Source organism: Apodemus sylvaticus, chromosome 2 (genome assembly GCF_947179515.1).
Source record: "Apodemus sylvaticus chromosome 2, mApoSyl1.1, whole genome shotgun sequence".
NCBI lineage: Eukaryota > Metazoa > Chordata > Mammalia > Rodentia > Muridae > Apodemus > Apodemus sylvaticus.
In genome coordinates, this window is record NC_067473.1 from 50,856,054 (window position 1) to 50,873,057 (window position 17,004).

A 17,004-nucleotide genomic window follows, 5' to 3' on the forward strand; every position below is an offset into this window, starting at 1 on the left:
ACCACCTGCTCATCCACTGTTCTCAGCATTATCATCTATTGCTAGATACCAATTCAAATGAAATTGGGGATGGGGGTATTTCATATTAAAGGCTGCAAGTTTACTTTTATTTAAAAAAATAAGATTGTTGCATGCAAAAGATGGTTGATATAAAATTACTGTGTCTTATTTAAATGAAATTTCTACAGAAAATAAAACCCTCTATAGAATATCTTACTGCCAGTTAAATCATTTACTCACTTATTCACTCCTATGTAAAGTATATTGATGTACCAAGGAATATTAATTGAGAAACAGACAACTGTCTCTCACATCGGTGGTATTACACTGACTGCAAATTAAAAAGTGATTGATTAAAATAACCACATTACATGAAAACCAGTGATCAGTAAAAGATTGTAAACCTGGTTGTTATGTAGATTATTTACTGAGAAGTAAAAATATAAATAAATAAAAATTAAAAGCCAATAAATTAGTACACGATTCTACCAGTATCTTTGCATGGTTGTGTTCAGTGTCATATACAGCAGAACAGAATATTAAATTAAATTCAGCTTGATCTTTTATGCATTTCAAAGCATTCTTTTTCATTGAGTATATATGGAGAAAAAGGTGGGATGAACAAGCCTTTACACAGATGCTTCAAATTGCATTTAAAATTATGTTATTGACTGCAGTGCATCTTCACAGGTGTCCTTCCAAGTACTGCTTAGCATGAGAATGCCACTTGTGAGGCAAAATATTTCACACTATAGCTCTTCTACCATTCTATATCAGGAGAAGTACTGTTTTGTTACAAGAGCATGTGACATGCATGTGTGCATTCTTGTGTGCATGTAAGTGTATAGACAACTAAATAGATGATAAATAGATGATATTCAGATAAATAGAACATAGATAGATGATAGACAGACAGATAATAGATTAGATGCACACTCCTGTGATAACTACCTGCTTTCAAACAATAAGACAAATAGATTCATAAAGACAATGTCCTTAGTGCTTAAAAGCCTCTTAAGTTTCTAACTTTTATTAGTGTTATTAATATAATGGCAATTAAATGTCAGCAAGTCTTGAAGATACAATATGACTACAGTGTCTTATGTATATGCACTGAAACAATGTCTTGTTATTCATTTATGATTATCATTGATCAAAATGTTTGGGATTTGCTAGTTCTCACACCATTATCAAGTGCTTTATCCTGACCCCTAAGTGTAAGCTTACTGTTCTTTTTCAAAGATGCACTAACACCGTGAGAGCCCCATTTTTTTAAATCAACCAGACATAGGTGGAAGTATTGGAAACAGTGAGCCAAAAGAAATCATTTCTTCTTTTAAATCATTTCTCTCAAATCTGACAACCTTAAACACAAAGGATATAGGTTTTAACTAAATGGTACTTATGAATATCTGAATTGAATTGTTTTAAGCTGTAACTCCAAAGTATATTTAATTTGAAAATTTGAAAATGTCCCAGTTCTTTAAATCCCCAGACTCTATTCCTTATAGGGATTTCTAGAACTGGTAAGATGGAGGATAGGGACACTTTTTCTGAATCTATGTGTTTGAGCAGGAGACCCAAATAAAAAGGATGGTAGTTCATATACTGTCTCATACTGGGGAAGAAAATCCTGAATATAGCGCAAGGAGGAAACCTTCCTCATAGTGAAAGGGAAGCAGAGGAATCTAGAAAGAACATGACTGCATAGACAGTCCTTGACTATTGTTCAACCTAGGATCCTCTGTCATTGTACAATATGATCCACATTCTGGACAGACTGTCACTCTCAGTTCCCATAAAACTGTCATTTGTCTCTTAAATTCCCTCCTAATTTGTCTCTGAAATTCCCTCTAGTAAGCACCTAAAAGTATGTATTATTAATCCCCACAAAATTTTGAATTTAGTCAAGTGAAAATCAAGATTAATGAACAAGGTTTTGTAATATTCATAATGTTTAAAAATATATCTTTAAATTAAAAATTCTCTAAGTCTGTAAAGTAATTATACTATCAAATCAAAATTGAAAGGCAATGCTCAAAACTGTCTATTTCTTATGTTTTAAATCAATGAACAATTGTACATACATAGTTTTTAGCCTAAGAAAATATTTAGCTAATGAGGTATATTTGTAACAAATAAATAACAAACATTCTTTAATTTTTTCACATGTCAGTGATTAGCCATATGCATAAATATGTAATTATAATGAGCAATGGAAATTGGACCCTGAAAGACAAGTGCTATGTGCATCTTTTCACCAAATGTGGAACCTAGCCTGACTCTTTTAAGTTTACCTCAAAGTTTATCTAGGAAACACAGGAAACTAAAAACGAAGCAGTATGGGTAGGCTTTCCTTAAGGCATAAGATATACTACAAAATATTTAATGAATGAGGAAAGATTGTATATTAATTAGAATAGAAGGAAGATAGGAATGGAGAAGAGGAGAAGAAGAAAGGAGGGTCAACCAAAATGAGGTGGTGTGGAAAATCACTTAGAAATCTAGTATCTGCTATCTCACTTAAATGGAGAAGAGAGTTTTAAGAATGAAAGTTTCCAGGGTTAGGAAATGTTTCTGAATGCAATGAGCCATTAAACAACAAAAACTCAAAACCAAGTAGGGGACACTTTGGTAAGTGTTTTTGGTCAGGATGGACCCTGGGGCGAATCAAAACATAAGCTCTTGTCAATTCTCTTAGTTACTCACCAGACGTAGGTGACCAGACCCATTGCTTTAGACACTATCCATTAAAGATATAGCATGTAGCAATGTCAAACAGAAAATAGGCTAGAGGATTTATATCTGTATGCTGGCTTTCATGGTGTCACATGGTAATATGGTAGTTGCTGTAGTTAAATAGAATGATGTGTTAGGTCTAACCCAGTTGTGTTATCTTCCAACCAAATACAAATCTGCTAGGCAAGATGTGTTTATCTATGTATTTCTGTAATAGAGTAGCAACCACTCACTAATTAGATTTTGGGCTGTTCTCCAAATCCATGCCAAATACTATATATCTGGCTCAAAACCTGTTACTGAAGAAATCTTTGACTTACATATGACACAATAACCAACATGGCTATTTAACTGGATTTATTTAGTGTCAAACTACATTCTGTATACCTATGTTTATACCAATAGACAAGTACAACTGTAATCCTTAAACAGAGAAATATCTCCTAGAACTGAACAGAGACAAATGCAAAGATCCTAGTTGTATAAGATGCTGAGATTAAAGGACCTCTTTATACCTAGCCATAAAATAATGATATTTATATCCCCTCTCTAACCCCAGAGCCCAGAGAACATTACAAGAAAGAGTTAGAATATAAGAACAGAGGTATGAAGAGGGGCATTCACAAAACAATCATCTTTTAAGTATGATATGGACATGTAAGTCATGAATTATTAGTAACTGTATATAATGGCACCAGGATCACAGAAGTCAGGCTCATGTAACAATATCAAACAGAAAATAGGCTAGAAGATTTATTTCTGTTTGCTGGCTTTCATGGTGCCACATGGTAATATGGTAGCTTCTGTTGTACTGTTTTCTTAGTCATTGTTCAATTGATGTGAAGAAACACCTTGTCCTGAAGTAGAAATTACTGGTTTCATTGAAACCTCAGTTGTATCATGTGATATGCTTTATGAGAGGATGTTTTTGTAAAGCATACATGTGAGATGTTTTACTAAGAACAGACACTTGGTGTTTTTCTAGAGACAGTCTAAAAAAAGGACATGTGATATTTTGCTAGAACATATAATTAAGAGAACATGTGGTATTTGGAAAGATATAAATATAACCAATGGACAGTGGACTTCATTAGCTGGTATTGTTATGCCTTGCTACTCTTTGTTGGTCATCATTTGTCATGCTTCATAGAGAGAAGCACACCAAAAAATTTCTGGTGTATGGTGGTGGCTTTTTTAAATTTTTTTATTTGATATATTCTGTATTTACATTTCAAATGATTTTTCCTTTCCAGGATCCCCCCTTCCCAAAGGTCCCATAAATCCTCTTCCCTCCCCCTAATCCCTAATCAACCCCTTCCTGCTTCCCTGTCCTGCTATTCCCCTACACTGCTGCATTGAGCCTGTCTAGGACCAGGGGTCTCTCCTTCCTTCTCCTTGGGCATCATTGGATATGTGAATTGTTTCTTGGGTATTCCAAGCTCCTGGGATAATATCTGCTTATTAGTGAGTGCATACCATGAGTGTTCTTTTGTGATTGGGTCACCTCACTCAGGATGACATCCTCCAGTTCTACCCACTTGCCTAAGAACTTAATGAACTCAAAGTTTCTGTAAGACAAAGGACACAGTGAAAAGGACAAAACTGCAATCAACAAATTGGGAAAAGATCTTTATCAACCCTATACCTGACAGAGGGCTAATATCCAAGATACAAAGAACTCAAGAAGGTAGACTCCAGAGAGCCAAATAACCCTATTAAAAGTGGGGTACAGAGCTAAACAAAGAATTTTCACCTGAGAAAAATTAGGCTGAGAAGCACCCATAGAAATGTTCAGTCATCAGGGAAATGCAAATCAAAACAACCCTGAGATTTTACCTCACACCAAGTCAGAATGGCTAAGATCAAAAACTCAGGAGAAAACAGGTGCTGGCAAGGATGTGGAGAAAGAGGAACATTACTCCACTGCTGGTAGGGTTGCAAACTTGTACAATCAGTCTGAAAATCAGTCTGGTGGTTCCTCAGAAAACTGGGTATGATACTACTGGAGGACCCTGCTATACCACTCCTGGGCATATTCCCAGAGGATTCCCCAGCATGTAATAAGGATACATGTTCCACTATGTTCATAGCAGCTCTATTTTTCATAGCTAAAAGCTGGAAATAACTCAGACTTTCCTCAATGTAGGAATGGATACAAGAATGTTGTATATTTACACTATGGAATACTACTCAGCTATTAAAAACAATGAAGTCACGGTGGTGGCTTCTTATTGCTCCTGCAGATTAGGGCCAATGGTGGCTTTCTGCCAATTTCACAGCCTGGTAGATTGGCAGAGTCTTGCAGATCAGCCTATCATTGTTGATTCATGAATGGTGTTTATGAGTGCTGCTGTAACTGATTTGAAATGGTGTTTACAAAGTGTTTGAGCTACTCCTGCTGATTCCTACAAACTGAACTCCTGGAATCCTGACAACACAGATTAGACTTGCTCCAAAGAAATATTTCTAAATAAGTTCACAACCTTCTTTAACCTCTTTAATCCTCCAGTAACCTTTCCTTTTTTCTAGTTCTGGTGGGTGGTGGGCTAAAAGGGATATTAAAACATTTAAAAATCTTTACTAAATGTATGTTATAAAAAATCTAAACCTACAATGACCAGCTAAGATTTTATAGGAAAAACATTTCATTGGAGCTGTCTTACAATTTCAGAGTTTTAATCTAATATCACTATCAGACATGGCACCAGAACAGTAGTTGAGAGCTACATCCTGATCCATAGGCAGAGAGGTAAAAGGCTGGGAGAAGGTATGGTATAGGGCTTAAAACATCCAAAGCTGACCCTAGTGATACACTTTATACAATAAGGGCACACCTCCTAATCTTTCTTAGATAGTGACATTGACATTGACATCGATAGTCACCATTGACATTGGTGACTAAGTGTTCAAATGTATGTGCCTAGTATGAGGCACATACATTTTACTCAAACCACCACAAAACAACTGTGGAAGAGACGAGACTCACAGCTCACTAATCCTTTATTCTACAATTTTATTCTAAAAAATCTAAGATAAATGTTAATCTTTAGGCAACCAATGGATTGGAGGGGGAAAGGCAAAATATCCAATTATACATCTACTACTCACTCCAACTCCTGAGGTTCTCATGGCTCATTACAAACCCAGGCCTTAGTTGATATCTCAGAACAGGAAACAAAATCAGTCAATCTAAAATGTAAGAGAAAGAGATTTATAGAAAAGAAGGGGAGCTGGAAGGCATTGAAGAAAAAGAGGACGGTAGAGGACCATAAAAAAATAGTGTACAATGTATTTTGATATAAAATGGTAAGAAAATAATTAGTAAGAAAATGATTAAGTACAAACAACAACAAAGAAAAATACTTGCAATGCTTAGTGTTTAGAGTACTTTTTAGATCCAAAAGAGTTCATCAAATCTTATGTGCATTAAAGTGTTAAAGATTACAAGATGTTTGTTTTACACCAGTTATGTGGGAATTATTGTTAAATTATCTTTATCAATTATAAAGTATATCCCAGTTTTAAATCAATTATAAAATGACTAATGAGGTGCAGAAGTGATTAAAACTTCAAGGTTAACTTTAGAGGTTAGCAATCAGGAAAAATAATGAAACATTTTCTTGCATTGGGAATACAGCTACAGAAAGAGTGAACCTAAGACAAAAATAACTATGAGGAATTGATTTTATCTCCCAAGCTATACAGCTCTAAAGTAAATACTGAAGGCTAGACAAAAAAATGAGGGAATTAATAGAGCACTGGTCAAATAAAAGTCAGTCATGTGAATAATCTGAGTATTATCACTTTGCTTCTTTTGACAGTCTAAAAATATAACAATCTCTTTACAAATATAAGTGGATTATTTACAATTTACATCCTCACTTATGGCATTGTGTTGGAAAATTTTAATAGTCATGTAAATTGTATATGTATTGAAATGGTCAACATTTCTATTCTGGGATTGTTATTATTGATTTTAAAATTCAAATGACATTGAAATTATGTTCCCAGATTTTAAAAGTCATTACCATCCATTTGCTATGTCTAAAGCAAACACATACATTCATTAAAGAATATTTGTGACCAGGTGGAAAGAGTGGAAGAGGAAGAAGCAGGGCAAGGGAGAGAGAATACTGGTACCTGAGTGTGACATGTCTGCTGCACCACTGACTTCCCTGCATCTGAGATTGCCTAGACATGAGCTCCTCAGAATTAGGCCTAGTAACACTATCAAAAATGTAGAACTCAGGGGGACTCAAGTTTTGTGTACAGATAAATTTGATTGATGATGGTGAGATACATGAAAGTAGAGCAGAACTAGTGGAGAAGAGGATATGTTTAATGAGAATAGAAAAGAAAGCAAATAGTAAGGGATCAAATAAAACATGAATGTCATATATGTCAACATAACATCTCAATGTCTTAATGATCCCAGTTATTTATAATTTATATAGAATAATATGAAATGGTAAAGAACATACTAGTAGTGTACAGAGTAACAAAGGTGATCATATTAATAACTTCAAGAAAAAAATGTACTTTTATTCTTAATTTGTAGCCAAAATCCATTATTTATCTAAATATATTCTGAAAACTAAATGTTGGAGAAAAAAATGCAAAATTGGAGCAGTCTATGAGACTTTCACAGGCAGGAATGCATGCATTTATTCATGACACAGGATTATGTACTAAGTGATAACTACCATAATTGAAGAAGTATTGAATCCTCTACTCTCAAATTATCTTGATTTTATATGTCCCATAATTAAAAAAATATATAGTTTTATCTATTAGTATTCTCACATCACAGTCAGACTTGTTAAATTAACTTGTTCACATATCTACAATTATTGCAATATCCTATTTATATTTATTTTGGCTCCATCTTGTCACTGCTCTGCCTTGTGTGGAATTTAGCAAGTCTACCCTTTAAAGCAATGGCTGAGTATTATAAACTGAAAAAGACAAAAAATGCCTAACAAAATTATTCTAAATTATTTAAATATCTCTCCCCAAATTATTTGTTTTTATTTTGGTATACCTAGATGGTTCATATCCTATCTCATCAATAGAAAAATGGAGTTGAGGAAAAGAAGCATATTCCCCTCCACCAAATGGCTACAGTGACTATAACATATGGCATTAACAAGAAGAAAAATGTTTCAATTTACTTAATAAGTATTTTATGCAAAAACGAAAAATTTGTAGAGTGAAGGCCAAAGAAAGAACTAAAGAGTGTGTCAATGTAGCTGTAAGGGCTATTTGATTTTGTTGCTACTTGGATAAGAATAGAACGATATCGACCAGTGCTGCTAGGTGAGAATATTACTTAAAGGCAATAAATCCCTGTGTGGGGCATGGTTGCCAAAGTCTTCTTTTTCAGACTCCCCCTTTTATGGTTAATCTTTAGGATTGCAAACATTTGCTTTATTCTAGTTTTAGAAATGTACATTTTCAGTATCAGTCTCAAAAGACTCATGGTAGAAGTAAAGGGGTGGAAATGAACTTCCTATATCTGGGAAGAAGTTGAAGAAATGTAGAGCCTTGTGCATCTATAGACCAAAATTGTAATAATCCATCTCAGGACAAAACAAGTTGTGAGCTCCTAGCAAAACTTCTTTTAAACCATCCATAGCCACATTTTGTCTGTGTAGATTTGCACTTATCAAGGGAAGTAGTGAGTCACAGAAATGATTGTACATTAGAACATGGTTGTGGCCCCTTAGAGAGACAGGTAAAGAATAGATAACAACTTTGTAAAGAACATTGTGCACTGAAATCTCAAGCATATTGTCATCAAGGACCTAAGGTTTGCAATAGATAAAAATCACCAAATTAACATGCCATCAAAGGAAAAAGATTGATACTATCCTACATAATTTTCTTCAGCATAATCTTATGAAGGCAATATTTTGAAAATCACAAATAATTATGAAATAATCATAATTGCAAGCATTTCAAAAGGAAAAAATGAATTTATAGGAAATTTGAGATCACATGGTTCGTCCACAGTTTATCTCCTCTAACACCGGGTTAACATGAATCTTTATTTAGATCGTGAGTAGAAGACACAGGGTTATTTCTCACATTTCACAGACAGTGTTGAGGATTCCTTTTCAGCATTATAATTTAAATTTTTTGAATGAGAGTAACTACAAATTTTAGTATAAAATGAAAACATTTCCTTTAAGAAAAGTAGCAGACAAAGTCTTCTATAGTAAGCTTATTTGGCTTTGGTCATTTTAAATAATTTCATGTAGCCTTGGCTATCTTGATTATGATGAAATGATATGTGGCATGCATATACATCTATGTGTATTACAAATACCTATATGTTCTATTTATAATTATTCATAAACTTATATTTATATATTTACAGCTACATGTATACAGGGGAATTGCAGGAGAGAATAATGAAAGAGAATGAGGGTAGAAGGGAGAAAGTATGTATGGTAGAATGAAGGAGAATGTTTCGCATAGATTCATATATTTGAATGCTTAGTTATCAGGCAGTGATAGCATTTGAGAAGGATTGGGGATGTGGTCTTATAGGTGGAGATATGGCCTGATTGGAGGAAGTATGTCACCAGGTGTGGGCTTTGAGCTTTCAAAAGTCCAAGCCAGACTCAGTATCTATCTTCCTGTTGTCTGCAGATTCAGATGTAGAACTCTCAGCTACTTCTTCAACACCTTCTTGAATTCTACACATTCCCTGCCATGATGATTCTAGAAAAAATTTCTGAAACTCTAAGAAAGACCCATTAAATCCATTGTTTTATAAGAGGTGCCTTGGTCATGGTGCATTTTCACTGTAATAGAACAGTGACTAAGGCAGAGAGATTCTAGTAAATTTTGTAAAAGAATTTAAGGCTGTACATGGTATAGCATACCTTTAATCTCAGCAATCAGGAGACAGAAGCAGGTTGATCTCTGTGAGCTCAATACCATCCAGTAGTACAAACTGAGACACTGTCTGCTAATATAATTTTTTACATATAGTTTTCTCAGTGTATTGTCACTTAATGAATGTTTATTTATTATACATATTTTTTGTTCTACATGTCTTACTTTTAACACTACATTTCAAAATTCTAGCACTTATTACATTTATAATAAGGAAAATTTCAAAAGGACGTATAGTAGATGTTAGCTGTGGAAGTCAAAGGCTAAATTTTTCTTAAGATATTATTAGAGTAACTTCACACAGGAACCATCAACCCATTAAGATGAAAAATGAGGTTAAAATCCCATTAGGGCAATTTTCAAGTTAATTGCTCTGCTGTGGACAAGAATTTAGTTTGGGAAACAGAATGCCAGCCTATTTCTGAATGGAGGAAGGTCAAGGCATCTCCCTAGAAAACCAATTTAAAAGATTTAAGTGGGCTGTTCCATAAGCCAGGAAAGAATCATTTTGAAAAATTATCACTTAAAAGAAGTGTATGCTTAATTAGTCCTGGACACAAACCCAGAACCCAGACTTTCTCTCCCAGAAAAATGCCAAGTGGTTTATTGTCCAGTCAACTGGCCATTGGAACCACCCAGAATTTTTAGCATGTTAAACACAAGCTTAGACAATAATTTATTTATCAAATATATTAAACTATTTATTCAATTCTCATCTTTAAAACACTTTGGTAAATAATGTCAAAAATGTTCCTGCAACCATGAGTAAATGCTTGGTCTTGACAGCCTTTGCAGAGGAAATAAAGATGTGAGAGAGGGAAAGCTCCAAATGTCATTGGAGTCTTGCACATTACCAGTCTTGAGTAACAACTTCCACCACAACTTCCTTCATCACAAGGACTTTCAAGCAACTATTTCTATCTTCTCTATTATTACACATCAGCTTTATGATACTTACTTGTATCCCTTCATATGACATAGAAACCAGTACTAACTCATGAAACATACTAAGCAGGAATATATATATATATATATAAGCATAAGGGACACATACTTATGTGTTCCTTAATTAATGATATTTAACTTCAAAAGAAATCAAAGACAATAGTGTGTCATGCTTATACCTAACATCTTCCCATCTATGTTAGTTGGTCAGTATCTTTGCAAGAATAAGTATATGTGGACTTTTTATTCACATTGTATTTTCTACATGATGGATATTTGCTAAGAGGGAAATAGGTTTATTTCCTAAGTATAATGTGACAAGTAGATTTTCTGTTTCAAATACAGACTTTTCATGTATATATTACATATAATGTAAATATCGTACAGTCTTCCCAAAGTGCTACAAAAAGAGATAAATATGAAGGTCCATTATATCAGAACAAGAACATTGTCATATATGATATTATCAAAGGTCTGTCATATATGATAGTGCACACTTGTAATCCCATCACTTGGAAGGATATATTAAGAGTTAAAGGTCATTCTCAGTAACATCGCAAATTGGATGCAGTCTAGGATACACAACACCATTTCGTAATGACCCTCACTAGGAAAAAGAGGAACTTCCAAAAATCAATATTATGTAATGTAGTTTCTTTTGCAGGTCATGTTCAGAAGTTTATTTCAGAATTCATTTTTCTTGTGACACACTTTGAGATTAAGATAATGCAAATGTATCACATTACATTAACTTTTGTAAGAAATATGACATGAATCTCATATTCAAAGTACTAAAAATATTTACCCATATGTTTTATATGGAATTTCTTTGCTTGGCTTTTCCAACCCTTACATGATTCCTGTGTGCTTTGGCTCACAGCAGCCTCATGTGCTCAAAGCTACCTATGATGCTTGAGTCCTTCTCATATTATATCCTCTAACATTCTTATCTTATCAGCTTACTATTTGTAGGACTCATTGTAATTATGCAGAACATCTCTAGATAATGAACACATACCTTCCTACCTGTGGCATTTAATCCTAACAATATTATCAAATTCTCATAGCTGCATCTCCTCTTTTTATGGATTAATATATTTTCCAACAATCTGAATCCCTTCTCAGAAGCTTAGGCTTAGACATCTCCAGGTAATAGGTCCTTTTTAAGAAACTAAATAAATACAGACATACTAAATATGCTCATCAACTTCTTTGCCCCATCCTCTGCCCTATGCATTTTAATGAGCATTCATCCCACATACAAATCCATATTCCATAGTATCATATTCCATAGTATCTACTACAAATTTTGTTAATCAAGTTCAAATTTCTATATGCGACATCCCACTCAACATCATCTTGATAAAGTTCTACTATGTCTCAACTGAGAGATTTGATGTTCAACTGCTAGAAGTGTGGTCAAGTCAGCTGACAGGACTTTGATATCAGTTCCCGATGCAGAAATGGCTATAAGGAACTCCTGCTATCAGAAATTGTCCCACCATGTGATGTGGAACACACCAGTGACTTAGAGCTGAGTTATAAGGTCTTGACTATTTCAGCTTATCTTAAAACAATACTCTAAGTCTGTTCTATCCCTTGAATTTCCCCATAGACACTAAGGCCATGCATAGAACTTTACCACCATGTTGTTCTCCTCTAGTCATTCCTGTCTCTAGAACATGCCCAATAAACACTTTAAACCAGACTGTGTTCCTTATTCTGCTTTATACCAAACTTAACCTGAACCTCCCTCAAGAAATGATTTGTATTCTACAGTTACTAAAATATATTGGAACTTGTCTGTATGAACATATCTCTATGTCTTTCATAAGCTCCTAGGAAGACTAAATGATTTCTTCTATGCTCTCTTATACATAAAATTAGAATGCAAGACTTCTTTTTTTTTTAATTTTTTCTCTTTTTTATTGTTTTTTTTATTCAATATATTTTTATTTACATTTCAAATGATTTCCACTTTTCTGGCCCCCCACTCCCTAAAAGTCACATAAGCCCCCTTCCCTCTCCCTGTTCTCCCACCAACCCCTTCCCACTTCCCTGTTCTGGTTTTGCCTTATACTGCTACACTGAGTCTTTCCAGAACCAGGGTCCACTCCTCCATTCTTCTTGTACCTCATTTGATGTGTGGATTATTTTTTCGGTATTCCAGTTTTCCAGGCTAATATCCTGGAGTGAGTGGATACCATGATTGATCTTTTGAGACTGGGTTACCTCACTTAGTATGATGTTCTCCAGCTCTGCCCATTTGCCTAAGAATTTCATGAATTCATTGTTTCTAATGGCTGAAAAGTACTCCATTGTGTATATATACCACATTTTTTTGCATCCACTCTTCTGTTGAGGGATACCTCAGTTCTTTCCAGCTTCTGGCAATTATAAATAGGGCTGCTATGAACATAGTGGAGCATATATCCTTTTTACATGCTGAGGAATCCTCTGGGTATATGCCCAGGAGTCGTATAGCAGGATCTTCTGGAAGTGAGGTGCCCAGTTTTCTGAGGAACCGCCAGACTGATTTCCAGAGTGGTTGTACCAATTTACAACCACACCAGCAGTGGAGGAATGTTCCTCTTTCTCCACATCCTAGCCAACACCTGCTGTCTCCTGAATTTTTAATCTTAGCCATTCTGACTGGTGTAAGGTGAAATCTCAGTGTTGTTTTGATTTGCATTTCCCTGATGACTAATGAAGTTGAGCAGTTTTTAAGATGTTTCTTAACCATCCGAAGTTCTTCAGGTGAGCATTCTTTGTTTAACTCTGTACCCCATTTTTAATAGGTTTATTTGGTTTTCTGGGGTCTAACTTCTTGAGTTCTTTGTATATATTGAATATTAGCCCTCTATCTGATGTAGGGTTGGTGAAGATCTTTTCCCAATTTGTTGGTTGCCAATTTGTCCTTTTGATGGTGTCCTTTGCTTTACAGAAACTTTGTAATTTTATGAGGTCCCATTTGTCAATTCTTGATCTTAGATCATAAGCTATTGGTGTTCTGTTCAGGAACTTCCCCCCTGTACTGATGTCCTCAAGGGTCTTCCCCAGTTTCTTTTCTATTAGCTTCAGAGTGTCTGGCTTTATGTGGAGGTCCTTGAACCATTTGAAGTTGAGCTTAGTACAAGGAGACAGGGATGGATAAATTCAGAATGCAAGACTTCTTGATGTCTCCTTATGAAATATGAAATTTTGTGGAAATTTTGTAGAAATTTTGTGTCAGACAAATATATTCTAGAATTCCTACTTACCTGCCAAAACATTTGTTCCCATTGGATCAGGCAAAGAGGATCTTTTTGTTAGGCCTTTAATGTCTAAGTCAGAGATTGACAAAAAGATTCAATAACATAGTATAAGGAAGTAGACAGTATTATTTTACCTACCTTTTAAAAATCCAGTTTAATTACATTTAATTATATTCATATGGAGTTGAGAAAATATATCTGTTCTCTTTATTTTTCTTTCCCCTATTAGAAAATATCTAATAGATACTATTTAAGGAAAGAGTCGGTTATTTGAGTTCTTGATTTTTAGGGGCTTTTAGTCCACTGTGATAATATATTTTTTAAAAAGGCATGGGCAAGTTCATTGGAATTTGGATTGTGTAGGAGAGACACCCAAGATGGAGCCAACCATAGAACAGGACATAGTAGAAACATAGACCATGTATTATATTCAAAAGCCAACTCATAATACTCTCTTTGTTCCAGAAATGCTTTGCAATCTAAAAGTCCCATTGCCTTCAAGATGGTATGACAGTCTTGGGCCAAGCACTGACAATATGAACCTATAAAGTACATTCTAGATTTAATCCATAACAACACACAATCTAATTTTCACGAACTAGTTTCCTTACTCCTATGAAATAAAACGTTCCTACATGATTCACACACACACACACACACACACACACACACACACACACACACACGCACGCACACAGAGACATATACACACTCACACACACACACACACACACACACACACACCATATGCCATTTCAATTAGATGAATTCTTTCTCTAAAGGTTCTTTCATTTTATTTTTATTTTAATATCTTATTAATCTTAACACATTTATTTTCATTTTATATCTTGAGATTATAATTTCTTTCTTTTTTATTTATTCACTTCCCATCACACTCACTGACATAACTCCTGGGCTAGTTGCATACTTTCTCACTGAGGTCAGGCAAAGCAGCCCATCTCCAAGACAGGCAACAGCTTTTGGGATAACCAGCACTCTGGTTGTTTGGGACCCACATAAAGACAAAGTTGCACATCTGCCTCATATGTGCAGAGAGGATTAGGCCCACCCCATGTTTACCCTTTGGCTAGTAGTTCAGTCTCTGAGAGCTCCAGGGGTCCAGGTTAGTTGATTCTGTTGATACTACTGTGGAGTTTCCATCTCCTTTGGGCCCAGCAATCCTTCCTCCTTCTCTTCCATAACAGACCCCAAGTTCCATCCACTGTTTGGCTGTGGATATTTCTATCCATCTGAGTCAGCTGTTTAGTGGAGGCTCTCAGATAACAACTATGCTAGACTCCTGTATATAAGTATAACAGACTACCATAAATAGTGTTAGGAATTGGTATTTCCATATGGGATGGGTCTAAAATTGGGTTAGTTAGTATCTAATCAGTCTCTCAGTCTCTGTTCTATCCCCTGTCCCTGTATTTCTTGTAGACAGGATAAATTTGGTGTTAACATTTTGTGGTTGGGTTGGTGTTCCCATTGCTCCACCAGGGTTTCTGTCTAGCTACTACTTCAGGTTCCGTATCCCCAATGCTGTGAGTGACAGCTAAGGTCACCACCATTGATTCTTGGGAGACTCCCCTAACCCAGATCTCTGTCATGTCCCGGAGATGTCCCCAAGCTTGCCAGCCCCATCAGTTACAGATTTCCATTCATTCTTATGACTATCTGTCTATATCTCCAGTCTCTCCCTACACCTGACCCTTAACCCCTTTATTCCCCTTCCTATTCCCTCTCCCACCCATGTCTCTTCTTCCATCTGCCTTTTTATGACTATTTTATTCCCTGTTCTAAGTGACAAACAAGCATCCTCACTTGTGCCTCCTATATTTCATAGCTAATGCTCACTTAAAAGTGAATATGTACAATACATGCCCTTTTAGGACTGGGTTACATTACTCTGGATGATACTCTCAAGTTCAAAACAACTCAGAATTTCCATCTTATACTGATAAGAATGGCTAAGATCAAAAACTCAAATGACACCACACGCTAGAAAGGATGTGGAAGTGAGGGAAAACCCTTCCATACAAACATATCCAACAACTTTGAAATCAATTTGGCAGTTTTTCAGAAAATTGGGAATAATTATACCTCAAGACTCAGCTATTTCACTACTGGGAATATACCAAAAATATGTTCTACCATTCCACAAAGGGACTTGATCAACTCTGTTCATTGCAGTTTTATTAGTAATAGCTAGAAACCAGAAACAACCTAGATGCCTCTTAACATAAGAAAGGATATAAAATGTGATATATTTACATAATGCAATATTATCAGCTATTAAAAACAAAGATATTCTGAATCTTGCAGGCAAATGGATGAAACATGAGATTATAATGTAATCGTTGCATCTCTTCTTATTCATTCCTTACTCCAAATCTTCTATATTCTCCTTCAAATTCATGACCTCCTTTTTTTTACTAATTGTTATGTCATGCATAAATATATTTGCATACAAAAATATTTCTAATTATAGACTTTTGTTTTCATGTAATATTTCTTGAATCTATGTTTTGGTGGTTGACATTTTGGAACTAGAGTCTAATTCTTTTCTTATAGATTGCTGTCTAGTTTTCTGTCACATTGTCTTTGTTGCCTAGTTTATCCACAGAAGTTCAACTTCAATTTTCAGGAAATATTCCAACTCTATGGTACAAAAATTTATAATGAAAGTCAACATGAACATTTCTTACCATTCATTGCATCTGGATTTCTTTAAATTAAAGAAATAATTTTTTTTGGAAACTGTCTATGTTCTATTTAGGGTAGAATGCAACAGAGCATTTGTCTTTCCTTCTTTAAAAATATTCTCTTAACAATTTCAGCATAAATTTTTTCTTTTTCTTTTAGTTATTCAAGAACAATGGATTTACTCCTCTATTGTGTTACATAATAGCTGAAATTGTATACAGAAACTCTATAGGAAATTTCAGAGAAATTAATAATCGCGAGAAAATTCTTTCTTTGTTATCACAATCATTTCCAGCTAAGTGTTGCCACCACATTTCTTAATCTTCTGCTTCAAGTGAAGTGTCTTTCACAGTGCTGATATGGTCTTAATTCACTAAACTGCTTATCATGATCTTTAAATGGCAAATCTACTTGGATCCAGGAGGTATCTTAATGGTTTTTGATCACTCAGTAGAAG